The 14,881-nt window shown below is 46.2% G+C and overlaps 1 non-coding gene across 1 annotated transcript; it reads left to right on the plus strand.

The window, feature by feature from the left end:
* The first annotated feature begins 2,378 nt into the window (after nt 1–2,378).
* Nucleotides 2,379–2,451, plus strand: TRNAE-UUC (transfer RNA glutamic acid (anticodon UUC)). Its single transcript has one exon. It is a non-coding gene; the product is annotated as a tRNA-Glu (tRNA).
* Nucleotides 2,452–14,881: the final 12,430 nt, after the last annotated feature.

A 14,881-nucleotide genomic window follows, 5' to 3' on the forward strand; every position in this document is an offset into this window, starting at 1 on the left:
AAAGGGAAACCCAAATATTTTCTGCTGAGATAGCTCTGGCAGCTGAGCCGCTGTGGGGAGGGGCCTCAGCAAAATCAACTACAGAATGACAGGGACTCAGATAACTCAGGTATAGTGGTCATGGGCCTCAGAGTTGGGGTCTAAGCTTTTCTTCGAGTCATCTGGTCAACTATCCTCCTTGGCCTGAGCTCAACAATGTCTCTCCTGCTGCACTTAGTGTTGTTTTTTTGTTTTGTTTTGTTTATTTGTTTGGCTGCATTGGGTCTTAGTTGAGGCACGCAGGATCTTCGTTTGAGGTATGAAGGATCTTTCATTGCAGCACATGGGCTCTTCATTGTGGTGTGCGGGCTTCTCTCTAGTTGTGGCCTGCAGGTTTTCTCTTCTCTAGCTGTGGCACGCAGGCTCCAGGGCACATGGACTCTGTAGTTGTGGAGCGCAGGTTCCAGGGCGTGTGGGCTCTGTAGTTGTGGCATGCAAGTGTTAGTTAAGACGCACAAGCTCAGTAGTTGTGGCGCGCAGGCTTAGTTGCCACGTGGCATGTGGGATCTTAGTTCCCTGAACAGGGATTGAACCTGTGTCTTCTGCATTTGGAAGGTGGATTCTTTACCACTGGACCACCAGGGAAGTCCCTGCACTTAGTTTTATCACAAGGGATTCCATACTGCTTGGTCATTCATTCATTCAGAAGCATGAGTGAATAAAGGCTGGGCTGGGTGTTGTAAGAACTAAAGATAAGATAGCTATAGTGAGATCGATTTTTATCTTCTAAGAAGTAATATGTAAATAAGTGTCTACTACAAGTAGAAAAATAATAAGAACTGTAAGAGATAAAGTCAAGTGCAGTGGGGATTCAAGCAAAGTGGGAATTTTCTGAAGTTGAGGAGCTCCCAAAAAGCTTTATGGAGGAGGTCATGTTCCATTTGGACCTTGAACAATTCATATATAAAAAGTATTTAGTTAGTTTCACTCAGGCTGAAGGAGTTCAAGTTCCTGTGTACCTCCTGCTTCTGGGGCTGGAGATCAGCAATCACCTCTTTGAAGGAATTTCCTTCAGTGTGGTATGTAAAAAACATTTTGGACACACATTTCTATTAAAAAATGTCAAGGTAGCTGCTGAGTTTGAAAAATATACTGTATAATAATGCACTTGAGGGACTTACCCCTGGGGGGTCCAGTGGGTAAGACTCTATGCTCCCAATGCAGGGGGCCCGGGTTCGATCCCTAGTCGGGGAACTAGATCCTGCATGCATGCCGCAACTAAGAGTCTGCCTGCTTCAACTAAGAAATCTGCATGCTGCAACTAAGAGCCTGCATGCCACAGCTAAAGCTCCCACATGCCGCAACGAAAATCCCACATGCTGAAACTAAGACCCAGAGCAGCCAAAATAAAAACTATATAAATAAATAAATATATTTTAAAAATAATGCACTTGGGCTTCCCTGGTGGCACAGTGGTTGAGAGTCCGCCTGCCGATGCAGGGGACACGGGTTCGTGCCCCGGTCCGGGAAGATCCCACATGCCGCGGAGCGGCTGGGCCTGTGAGCCATGGCCACTGAGCCTGCACATCCGGAGCCTGTGCCCCGCAATGGGAGAGGCCACAATAGTGAGAGGCTCGCATACCGCAAAAATAATAATAATAATAATGCACTTGAAACAAAATAGGTGTTCATCTCAAGCAACAGGAAAGCTTTGGTCACCTGTTAGGTGTCAGTGGCAGCTGAAACGTGTACCAGGTTATAAGCCAGGTGCAGATGTAGCATCTTACATTGTAGTCAGGATTCTGCCACATTTTAGGATTCATGTTTTGGAAGTGAGAGTTACTGTTTATCAGAAATGACCTTCAAAGCCCAAATGAAGAAGCTCTGCCTGCCCAGCAGTCAGTGGGAAAGAATTGAGAGGCATGTCACCTGCCAGGGAGAGCCCTCCTCATGTGGCCAGGACTATGGAGCTCCCAAAGCCAAGGATTCTGGGAGTCGGGCAAGGAAGCCTGCTTTAGGGTGTCTCCCGGCTGGCTTCTTTGTGCCAGTGGAGCCACCTGTCTTTAGAGCTCCCTGCTGCACTCTCTCTGCTCGGCTTATATTTATGCTAAACCAAAATTTTCAGCTGATTTTCACTTTGTGAAACAAATTCTGCAACAGAAAACGTGTGGTTCTGGAAGGTGTGAGAAACAGGGACAGCTGTATGTGTTGCTTCACTGGGTGCTCGTTTAGAGAAGGAAGACAGTGTCCTCTGGTTGTTCACCCAGCCCAATATGGTTTCTGGTCTTTATGCTGCATTCTGGTAAGGATTAACTTCTACCTGCTACCTCCAAGCAACAGTTCAAGTGCTGCTTATGTTGTATTTTAACTAAAGATCTCAAGAACAAAATGGAGGGAATTCCCTGGTGGTCCAGTGGTTAGGACTCCGCACTTTCACTGCTGAGGGCCCAGGTTCAATCCCTGGGTGGGGAAACTAAGATCCCTCAAGCCGTGAGGTGAGGTGCGGCGTGGCCAAAGACAAACAAACAAACAACAACAACAAAAATGGAAAATATAGATTCCGATACTCTAAGCAAACCTAGGCCTGGGGGAGTTGACAGATAAGCATTTAGGTGAGCAGACAGTTCATTGTCATCCCACCTCACCTTAGGTCAGTTCACGTGTGCAGGGGTGCGTGGTGGGGTGGTATCCGTTTCTTTCCTCTTTGTGTGATATTTAAAAGGTGCTTACATTAAGGGGGCACCCAATCTGCATGTATCTTTACCCACTCATCGATATGAGTTCTTAAATTCCCCACTAGCAGGTTGGATTCCCATTCATCTTGTCAGTAGGATGGCTCTGTTAGGGTGCCTCTTCTCAAAAAAACAGAAACAACAAAAAAGGCAACGAATCCTGAGAAGCGGGTATGGGGTTATAGCAGACAAGGGTAAAATGCCTGTTACAGAAGATAACCCGTTGTGCTCATCAGTAACTCATCTGTCCTTTGACTTCTCAAGGTCCTGGAGGAACGGGAGCTCAGCTGGCTGTGAGCTAGTTGGGACCCCTACATGTGCTTAAGCAGTGGGTAGTTTGGGATGGACGGCAAGGTAGCGGTCCCTTCCTGATTAAGAAATAACTCCTGAGCCCTTGTACAGGGCAGTACAGCATAGGAAATTCTGGATTGCAAGATGAGAATGTCTGTGCACCAGCAGGCTTCTGCCTTCAGGGTCCAGTCTGGAGGACCCTGAAGGGATCCCCTGGAGGGATCCTCAAAGCGCTTTGACCTCTTGCCAGGACAGAAACGGAAAGGTGGCCAGAAGTGTCAGGAATTGGTGGGTCTCGTTTTCCTCCCCCACTCCCTGCCTCCCACATAAAGCCCCAGAAGGAAAGAGCAGCTTAGCCCCCCTACCAGCAATACTGAACAGTCACCCCCACCCACCTCCAGATCACCCACCTCTAGCCTGTATGGGAACCCTGACCCTTGAGGAAAAGATGCTGACCTATGAACTCCCCCCATTCTCCTCGAATGCACCCAGAGCAGAGTTTTGACTGAACTCATCAGTCCTTTCTTTGGAACCTGTTCTTCCAGCTTCATCTTCCTTCCCTTGTTTCCTTTATTTCTAGAATTCTGAGGGCTGTACTGTTCATTGTTTCTACCCATCATTGTTAAGGGAGAGATATGGAAACATTCCCATGGTAACAGTTTCATCTCAAAATATCTGAATGCTATTAGCTGCTTTCCCACTCCAGGGAAAAGACTAGATTCTTTTTTTTCCTTCTTCATCTTCAGAGAACAGTTGACAGTTCCTCTCTACACTGCAGGGAGGCCTGCCCAGGTCAGGGGTAGAGACCGGAAAGCCCAGAAAGTCAGACTTGTTTCTTAGCTAACTTCACTTTCTGAACAAAGTAGAACCATTTCAAAAACTTAAAATTATATGGCTCTCACACTGACCCAGAGAGCTGCTGGTGGAAGCACTGATGAAAATACCGACTTCTTGGGGGAAATCATCACCTGAGAACACATGAGAGGGGCCAGCACAGACATGGTTCAAAGCCCCACACGCCGCACTGTTATACCGCAGAGCAGTGTGGTTTGAGCAAATTCAGATGTATGTGCTGATTGTCGTTGGAGACGCAGCGAGAGGCAGTGGGACGAGAGAGGGTTACGCTTTATATTCACGGCAGGCTTTATGGTTGACAAGGGATTTTCAGATTGAAATAGGATGATGCAAGAGACAGGACACATTTGTTTTAAACACGTATATTTGTTGTCTCCCTGTTTTGATGGGTCAGAAACTTAGGAGCAGTTTAGTTGGGTGGTTCTGGTTCAGAGTCTGTAATTAGTCACCGTCATCTGAAGGCTTGACTAGGGCTTGAGGATCCCTTTCCAAGACGGCTCGCTGTTGGCAGGGGGCTGTTGGCAGGAGGCCTCATTTCCTCACCACATGGGCCTCTTCCTGTAAGGTTACTTGAGTGACTTGGCAGCTCGCTTCACCACAGCGCAAGTGAGTGAAGAGCTAGAGAACAAGGAGAAGCTGCATTTTCTTTCATGACCTAGTCTCAGAGGACATACATTGCTTCTGCCATATTCTATCTATCAGAAGTGAGTCACTAATCCAGCCCACACTTAAGGGGAAGGGAATCAAGCTCTACTTCTTGAAGGTAGGACTATCAAAGACTTGTGAACATAATTTAAAACCATCACATCATAGTAGTTATGCAAAAGAAGGAGGCAGTGCTATATGTACTGATATGAGGCAATCTCCAAGATATATTCAGTGAAAACAGCAAGATGCAGAACAGTAAGTTTGGATACCATTTGTAGTTTAAAAAAGCAATGAGGGATACATATGCAAATATACACACATATGGTCTCATATACATAGATTATCTCTTAGAGGATGTGCAATAAACTAGCCTCGAGGTAGGAGAGAGACTTGCTTCTGTACCTTTTGAATTTTATTTGTGCAACTATTACTCTTCAATAAAATAAAATTTAATTTAAAAATAGATTAAAATAACAGAAATAAATAACATCATTGCAAGAATTCAGAGTAAAAGAATGACCAGTTTGGGTGGAATGAATTTTAAACAGCTACTGGGGTAGATGATTTCTGGGGATTGGTTTGCTTGCTTGCTTGCTAATTTTCTTTGAAGCTAGTTTGCTTTCTTTGAAGGCATGTGTTGAGACAGAAGGCTATAAGCAAGAAGTTCAAGGAAAATAGACTGAGCTCTCTGAAAGAAGGCACTTGGAAGAGAACTTCCTCAAGCTCCCACACCATATATACCTGTACCTGCATTTGTATGTATCTGTTGTCCTTTCTCTTCTGTTACTACAGATAAACTGTCCACAAGGCAGCCCCATTACTTCAGCATTAGATTCCATCCCCTCTCATCTGCACCTTCCAGCAATTCTCTCTCTCTCTACCCCCTGCATCATCAACTTTTTTTTTCCTTTCTGCTGGATGTTTTTTTTTTGGCTGCACTCCGCGGCTCTCGGGATCTTAGTTTCCTGACCAGGAACTGAACCTGGGTCCTTGGCAGTAAGAGCATGGAGTCCTAACCACTGGACTGCCAGGGAATTCCCTCTCCTGGATGTTCTTATACAAACATATTGTTATTTCTGCCTTCTGAAAAAATTATCTTGTCCCCATTCTTCTGTTCCCCTTTACAGTAGCATTGCTTGAAAGCTTCTCCAATGTCTTCTCCTATTCTGTCACTTAAAAACTTGAGATATAATTCACCCACCATAATATTCACCTGTTTAAAGTGTAGGATTCAGTGGTGTTTAATATATTCACAAAGTTGTATAACTATCACCGCTATCTAATTCAAGAACATTTCATCACCGCCCCCCATATCCATTAGCATATACATTAGCAGTCTAATGTATATTAGACCGTCCCCCATATACATTAGCAGTCACTTCCCCTCCAGGCCCTGGCAAACATTAATCTACTTTCTGTCTATGAATCTGCCTATTCTGGATCTTTCACATAGATGGGATCATGCAGTATGTGGCCTTTTGTGTCTGGCTTCTTTCACTTAGCATGTTTTCAAGATTCATCCATGTTATTGCATGTATATCACTCCTTTTTTTTCAAGATTCATCCATGTTATTGCATGTATATCACTTCTTTTTATGGCCAAAAAATATTCCATTGCATGGATATACTACATTTCGTTTATCCGTTCATTAATTGATGGATTTTGGAGTTGTTTCCACCTTTTGGTTATTATGAATAATGTTGCTATGAACATTTGTATGCAAGTTTTTGGATGGACATATGTTTTCAGTTTTCTTGTGTATATACCTAAGCGTGGAATTGCTAGATCATATGGTAACTTTTTTTTTTTTATCATGGTGTTCTGAATTCACAGAACAATTTTTTAAAATTTATTTTTAATTTTATTTATTTTTGGCTACATTGGGTCTTCTTTGCTGTGTGCGGGCTTTCTCTAGTTGCAGTGAGCAGTGGCTACTCTTCGTTGCAGCACACAGGCTTCTCATCGTGGTGGCTTCTCGTTGCGGAGCACAGACTCTAGGCGCATGGGCTTCAGTAGTTGTGGCATGCAGGCTCAGTAGTTGTGGCACAAGGGCTTAGTTGCTCCGCGGCATGTGGGATCTTCCCGGACCAGGGATCGAACCCATGTCCCCTGCACCGGCAGGAGGACTTTTGACCACCGCGCCACGAGGGAAGTCCACGGTAACTCATTTTTAACATGTTGAGTAACTGCCAGACCGTTTTCCAAAGTGGCTGCAATATTTTTACATTCCCATCATCCTTTCCTGACGTTACACTTGTTATTGTCCATCTTTCTATTATAGCCGTCCTGGTAAGTGTGAAGTGATATGTCATTGTGGTTTTGATTTGCATTCTCTAACTACTAGTGATATTGAGCATCTTTTCATGTGCTTATTGGTCATTAGTATGTCCTCTTCAGAGAAATGTCTCTGAGTTCTTTGCCTATTTAAAAATTGAGTTATTTATCTTTTTATTTTCAGGTTGTAAAAGTTTGTTATTTTCTCTCATTCTGTGAGTTGTCTTTTCATTTTCTGATAGTGACCTTTGAAACACATAAGTTTTCATTTTAAAGAAGTCCAATTTATTGTGTTTTTTGTGCCTTCAGTAACATATTGAAGAAACTGTTGCCTAACCCAAGGTGACCGAAATTTATACCCATGTTTTCTTCTAAGAGTTTTAGCTGTTACATTTAGACCTTTGGTCCATTTTGAGCTAATTTTGTATATTATGTGAGCTAGTGAGCCAACTACTGTCTCTTGCATGTGGATATTCAGTTGTCCCAGAACCATTTGTTGAAAAAACTATTCTTCTCCTATTGAATAGTCTTCTCTAGGTCCATCCATATTGCTGCAAATGGCAATATGTCATTCTTTTTATGGCTGAGTAATATTCCATTGTATGTGTGTGTATGTATATGTGTGTGTATATATATATATATACACACACACATATACACACACACACACACACACACACACACACACACACACACCCCATCTTCTTAAGCCAGTCATCTGTTGATGGGCACTTAGGTTACTTCCATGTCTTGGTTCTTGTAAATAGTGCTGCTGTGAACATTGAGGTGCATGTATCTTTTTGAATTAGAGTTTTCATCTTTTCTGGATATGTGCCCAGGGGTGGGATTGCTAGATCATATAGTAGCTCTCCTAGCCTGAATTCTTGCTTTGTTTTTCTCTATAGCTCTTACCACCATTTTATATAGTGTACTTTTTTTTTTTTTTTGCGGTACGCGGGCCTCTCACTGATGTGGCCTTTCCCGTTGCGGAGCACAGGCTCCGGACGTGCAGGCTCAGTGGCCATGGCTCACGGGCCCAGCTGTTCCGTGGCACGTGGGATCCTCCCAGACCGGGGCACTAACCTGTGTCCCCTACATCGGCAGGCGGACTCCCAACCACTGTGCCACCAGGGAAGCCCCCATACTGTACTTTTTTTATAATTAATTTTGTTAGTTGTTAGTCTCCCCAACACTGTAAGCTCTGTGAGGGCAGAATTTTTGTCTGTTTTATTCACTGCTTTACTCTCAGCTCCAGCACAGTGCCTGGCACATAGCAAACACTCAGATACTTGTTTAGTGAATGCATAAAGAGAGCCTGCTGGGGGTGGATGGGAGAGTGTAATAAAAAGGAGGGAAAATTAACACATTTTATAGAGCTGTTTCCAAAGTCCTTTTCACATATCATTTGATTCTCAAAACCAAGAGGTATGGTATCATCATCCCCATTAAAAATATAACAGAAAAAATATATATATAACAGAACTGTGGCTAAAGGAATTTGGGTAACCAGTCACAGACCCAGTTAAGTAGCAGGACTGGGACTTGAACAAATGCCCTCTGTCAGATGCCTTGATTGAGATTAGTACCCAGTTAGCAAAGGCCTTATGGGACAGACCTTAAGCTCCTTTCAGCTTTGATTTTGCGTATGACCATTTCCCAAAAGAAGGAGCAGAGCTTCTGACATGCACTTCGTACAAGCAACACCACATTTCTGAGTTACAGCATCCTAAGAAAACTCCAGCATGACAGAGTGAGCACACCACCTGCAGATGCCCAGGAGAGCCTGCGACTTATTTTTAGCCAGAATAGGAAAAAAGCCGAGTATCTTCTAGGAGAGTTGGCAACTGGCGGGCTGCTGATACAGCTGTGTTTATGTAAGCCAGCGGCAGAGGAGAGTGTGAGGGTTAGAAAGGAGGCAGGAGGTGCTGAATCCACCTCTACACTTGCTGATGCTCTGATGCCCAGTGCCTTTTTGGGGGGAAGTTAGGGGTCAAGAGTTATCACTGAGGAGAGAGGGTTGTGCAGATAATTTGGAGATTGCAGAGAGCATGGGAGCAACGGTCCCCCCGGCCCACATGTCAGAGCATTGTGGAAGTGGTCTCTTAGAAGATGTGTCCACTGGTTCTTGGCCTCTTCCCACCCTATTATCCAGGAGTAAATAAGAGAACAGAAGCTCATTCAAATGGTACAGCTGTAAAGCACGGCAGCTCATCTGATTCTGAGCGTGTTTCTGATGTTTCAGGGGAAAGCAATCCCTAACACCCCATCCTACAGAAGTTGTCCAACAGTGGGCTCCTGTTTCCTCATAGAGGGAGAGAATAAAGCTTTAAAGGAGTCTTCTACGGGCTCTCCTGAGGGTAATCACGGTGGAAACGTTTTCTAGTAGGGATTTTTCTTACAATTAATTATGAAAATGTTCAAATAAAAACAGAAATAAAGCAAACAGCGTAATGAACCCTCATGTACCCATCAGCCACCTTCAACAATTATCAGTGTGGCCAGTCTTATTTCTAAAGTTTTTGTGGGTTTTTTTCCCATTTTGTTTAAATCGGGATCCAAGAAAAGATTCATCTCTTTCCCTCTTTCTTGCAATTTATTGCTGAAGAAAGGAGGTCATTTGTCCTGTAGAGTTTTCCACAGTCTGAATTTTTCTGACTGCATCTCCGTGGTGGTTTTCAACATATTCCTCTGTAAATTTGTTAACTACCAATTTGTTTCCTGTAAATTGGCAGTTAAATCTAGAGACTGGGTCAGACTCAGGTTCAGTTCTATGGCAAGAATATTTCACAGGTGGTGCTGTGTACTTCCCTCAGAGGCAGCGAATGACTGGTTTCTTTTTGTGATGTTGGCAGCCTAGAATCATTGCCTAGATCCCATTCACTGACTAATGCCTAGTCATTTTAAGGAACAAGTGTGGCTGCAATGTCTGTCTCTGAGTAATACAGTCAGAAAGGCATTTCCTGGAAAATGTGTTGTCCATTTCTTTGGTGTCTCCCAGTCATGAAGACAGCCCTGGAAGTCCTGGAGGCTGCACCCTGGGGCCGATCTGGAGCCCTTCAGGGAACCACCCGCCCTGGGCTTTGTATGTCTCGGTTGGGTCTCGGGGTGCTCTGGCTATTTTTCCCCACTAGAGGACACTCTGGCTCCAGGACTTCATGTGGTTCCCCACCAGTCTTGCAACTCCCATGCCTCTCAGAAGGCCAAGGCTTTGGTGTGCATTTATTAGGCACCAACTGTGTGCCTCCTGTGTCAAGGTGAGAAGAGGTCAAACAACAGTCTTGTGGCATTGTTTCCCGAGCTAGTTTCTCTGTATTCTCTTTTAAAAATAAACGACCCTAGGTACTTCTCCATCTGTTGGAAACCGCTTTAGACCTCCACAAGGTGGCTGCCTCCTGCTGTAAACTGCAAATTTGGTGCCTTGGTGTTGGTTTGGGGAAAAAAACAAAAACAAAAACTGCAATATATGGGCTTTTTGGAATGTGAATGTATCCAAGAAGGATGCCAAAGTATATTCATCTCTGAAATAATGTATTCATTTATCCAGCACCACGTATTGAGTATCCAGGGGGAAACGGGAGGGGCACTGGTGCTGACTGAGAGGTGCTGTGTGTCAGCACTGTCTCATCCTTTTTACCCACACTATGGCAAGCTGTGTCTTATTAGCCTCATTCATAGCCACGGAAACTGAGGCTCATTGAGCCTAAGTGAACTAACCCGCTGGAGGCAGAGATCTGTATGAATAAAGATATGTGGTTTCCACTAAGCCCCCTAGTTACCACGCCGACAGGCATTGTTCTAAGAGGTAGAGAAAGGGAGCTGATTCCAAAGGCATCCTGTCATCGTGGAGGTCATGATCTAGCACGCAAGTTACAGCGAATGGACAGTTACAGGTTCCCCAATAAGTGGTCATCCTCACGACATACAGACGCCGCTGCTTTGCTGCTGTCCTGATGCAGAGGGAGGCCACTGACCACAAGTAAAAGGACAATACCGGGCTCTGTGGTAGGGATGCCTTTGTGTTGACTGCCCACTCACCCTCCCCCATCTGCCCAGCAACCAAGGCTTTCAGGAGCATCTGTGGGATTCAGGCTATGACCACTCTACCTGGAATATGTAGCAAAGCCAAGACAGACATAGCACATACCGCTCACAATCTAGTTTCACGGAGGAAGACAAAGGCAGACACATGTGTTAGCAGGGGAAGACAGTTAGTCCCCATTACCTCACAGTTCAGCCCTGGCGGCACAACCAAATTCACATCACAGGTGCCCAAGCTGTATAATTGACTAAATGCCGACAGTTACATTAAGGAGAGAGAATGACAGCTGGCAGTTAGGAGAATGGACTGAGTGGCTTAAGCTGGGAAAGAAGATACAGGTGGCAGGCATCTAAAGAAAGAGAGCTAGGAGTACTTGGAGAGGCCCAGTCCCCATCACCACCTCAACCTCAGGCAATCAGAGCTCCTCCAGACGAGCCCTAGGGTAATGAATGAGCCATCAGCCGGTGTCTGCTCTCCAATGGAAGGACCCCACCCCCTGCAGACCGTCACTCTGCAGATACAATTGTGCTCCAGGAACCATCTGGCAAATGTGCCCGTTCCTTCAGCGGTTCTGGTATTTCCCTGATTTGCAGCCCTTTTCTCTTGGATATAAATTGTTGCCTCAAGCCAAGCCAGCAGAATGCTTACTGGTGCCTCACAGGCTTTCCCCGAGCCTGGTCAACCCCATGGCTCACAGCCTGTGAGGCTGTTCACAGCTAATGGATGTCCTGGATGCGTGCGTTTCTCCTCTCTGCTGTTCTTGTGTCTATGGGAGTATGCAGAGCAGGCATACAAGCTGCAGACTGGAGCCGCAGCAGCCAGATTGAGAGGCCGGGGGGGAAAAGCACATTTCTGTTGCAGGACGTCCTTCACAGAGAAGGGACAGGTCAACTCCATCTCTCTGCAGAGGACTTGGACAGCTCCCCAAGGAGCCACAACAGGCCACCACAGCTGTAGGACAGGTCACGTGCTCCGGCCGCACGTGGGAGGCTGCCCAGCAAACCCAGACTGCCCATGCCAGCCAGCCGCTGGCCCCCATTTTGCACAAAGCCACATTCCTCCTCTGACCCAGCCTGATGGTGTACAAGGCTGGAGAACTGTGGGTCACCTTGGAGCCCCTGGAGCCAGCCCCCTATTTCCAGCCTGCTTTACTGATTCTAATTCAGAGAACTGATAAAGGCAGGAGATGGAAGCGGAGACTTACGAGTCTCTCATCTCCTTGGTGATATGCTTTATGGACAGGGAGGCCAAGCTGAGCCATCACCCATAAGCCCCTTCACCCCCATCCAGGGAGTACTGGATTGTTCCAGAGGGGTGGGAGAGGAAGCAGTCAATGCAAAGGCTCCCAGAATGTCTCCATCACCGTAACAACAAGCGGGCAGTTTCTATGCAGATTCACACCTTCCTGCCTTAGTACACGCAGCTCCCTCTGTCTTGAACGCATCAAGCCTCATCCACCTGGCCAACTCCTACTTGGTCTTTTAAGATTCAGCTCTGGCATCATTTACTTGGACCCTCTTTCCGCCGCCACATGCTTTGTATATATCTCTACTCTGTACCCATCACATTGTACCTGCAGTTTGTTTTTTTTTTCTAGCATTTTAGCATGTCTTCTCCACCTGTCTTAGACCTCAGTGAGGGTCTAATTCATCTCTGTGTCTGGAGCCTCAGGCTGTCAAGATGTTTGTCAGCAGTGTTTTGGGAGGGGAAATCAGAGATCACGGAATTTCAAGGTGGATTCTCCTACTGAAATCTCCTAGTCCCACCCACATGTTTCACAGAAGACAAAACTGAGGTTAGGAAACTGTGCCTTCCCCAGGGTGACATGGCTAAATAGTGGCAGAGCTTGGGCAAGAACCCAGGTCTGCTGACTCCTGGGCCTGCTCGCAAGTGCTGAGGAATCACATCCTGATGTGTATTTGCCCTGGCCAGCCTGGGTGGAAGGGATGATTGAAAATGAACAGGCTTCTGAACAAACAGCAGGAGAGCAAAGGATTAGAGTGAGAACACTTGAACTGCAGAGCTGCTGGAAGAGGTGTCACAAGTCATCTAATCTGACCTCTGCATTTATAGATGAGAAAATGGAGGCCCACGGGGTTGAGCTGCTTTGCCCAAGGTCGCACAGCAAGCTGGTGGCAGAACTAGGACGAGAATGCAGGCTTCCTAATTCCCAGGAGACTTGAGAGCTCACCTCCCACCCCCACCCCAGAAAGAGGATGACCAAGCCCCCATGACCAGCTGCTATCCGAGGAGCGGGTCCCTGGAGTCTTCGACTCTTCTGGGCTTTTCTCTACCTCTCCTGGTGGCACAGCACTTAAGTAGGGTGCGTTCTGCATAAATAATAAAGAATGCTTCCCTTCCAGGGAGGAAAGCCGCGTCTGGGCAGGCAGTGTGACAGATGGTATTTACAATGTGTACTGAGAAGTTCTCACACAGCCTCACTTGGGCTGAGTGGCTGAGAGATGGAGGAAACAGATTTGAGTGCCCGCTGTCTCACTCCTCTGCCTGGTGTTTGCTGCTGCTTCTGCTGCCGTGAACTCATCATCAGAAAGCCTCCCTGTGGGGCTTCCCTGGTGGTGCAGTGGTTAAGAATCCGCCTGCCAGTGCAGGGGACACGGGTTCGATCCCTGGTCCGGGAAGATCCCACATGCCGCGGAGCAACTAAGCCCATGCGCCGCAACTACTGAGCCCACGTGCCACAACTACTGAGCCTGCACTCTAGAGCCCGTGTTCCACACCAAGAGAAGCCACTGCAATGAGAAGTCCAAGCACCGCAATGAAGAGTAGCCCCCACTCACTGCAACTAGAGAAAGCCCACACACAGCAACGAAGACCCAATGCAGCCATAAATAAATAAATAAATAAAAATTTTTAAAAAAAGAAAGCAAGCAAGCCTGCCTATGGACCCCAAGGCATTCTTCCCCATAGCGCCTCACCAGAGGAGGTGCTGGATTAATGGACACTCTTCCCTGAAGGAGGCCAAGGAAGTCCTCTGAGGCCAAACACTGGGCAGAGTTCCCAGGAATTCTGATATCTGGGAGGCCTTCCCCAGGCCTGGAGAAGTATGCATAGGACAGGTCCATTCACTGAGCACATACTTGCTGTGAATCTTCTAGGTGCCAGGAGTCGTTCTAGGAGTCAGAGATTCTGCTGTAAGCAGACAGAACCAAGTCTTGTCCTCATGAAGTGGCCCCTCAAGCAGGACGTTCACCACGGGCTTTGGGACAAATTGCCTCCAGACTCTCTGTCCCTTTCACTCTGCACAGACTCATGTCTGGCTCTGTGCAGTGGGGAGTGACAGCAAAGCAGTCCCCCTCCTGGGGGCACTGCACATGTAGCTTAACAGAAACAAAGCAGAAAAACAATCCAATGGCTTTGCTCCACAGCCAGAGACACCCCCCCTGTTCTGACTCCTACTAGCCTGCAGCTGGACAAGCCCTCCCCGGGTGCCCTGACTTAACCCCACCCGCTTGCCTTGGGAGAAGGTCACTGCGGGCAGTGGTCGGGGCTTTGGCCTTTCACTCTTAAAATATGAAATTTGGTGAGAGGAATGGAGAATCGAACCTTCTCTGGGCCTGGGGATCTTACTGTCCCCATTTGTACCTGTTCTGCTACCTCAAAAAGGCCAGCTTTTTGAGGATGGAATGAAATGACAAATGTGTAAGTGCTTCGAAATAAAGGCAGCAGGGATACAATTGTATTTTTATTATGCAGAAAAATCTTTTCTCTATAACATAAAACTTGTTTCTTGTTGAGGGCTGAGAGTAATAACTATGTAATTAGACTCCATGTCAGATCAAGACACATGCTCTGTTTTTCATTAAACAGACATTTGTTCAGCTCCTACGGTGTGCAATGTTGTGTATTGTGATGGGTGCAAAATTGAATAATCCATACTCTCTCCTTCAAGGAAAATATATTTTCATACAAGGAAGACAAAACTTAGATAATTTAATTCAAGGTCAAAAGAAAAAAGTGATCCAGAGGAAGCAGTGGTCCATTTGGGCTTGGAGGGTTGAGGAAAGGCTTCTGGAGGAGAGAGCATTCATCAGAGAGGCACAC

This window comes from Pseudorca crassidens, chromosome 19 (genome assembly GCF_039906515.1).
Source record: "Pseudorca crassidens isolate mPseCra1 chromosome 19, mPseCra1.hap1, whole genome shotgun sequence".
NCBI lineage: Eukaryota > Metazoa > Chordata > Mammalia > Artiodactyla > Delphinidae > Pseudorca > Pseudorca crassidens.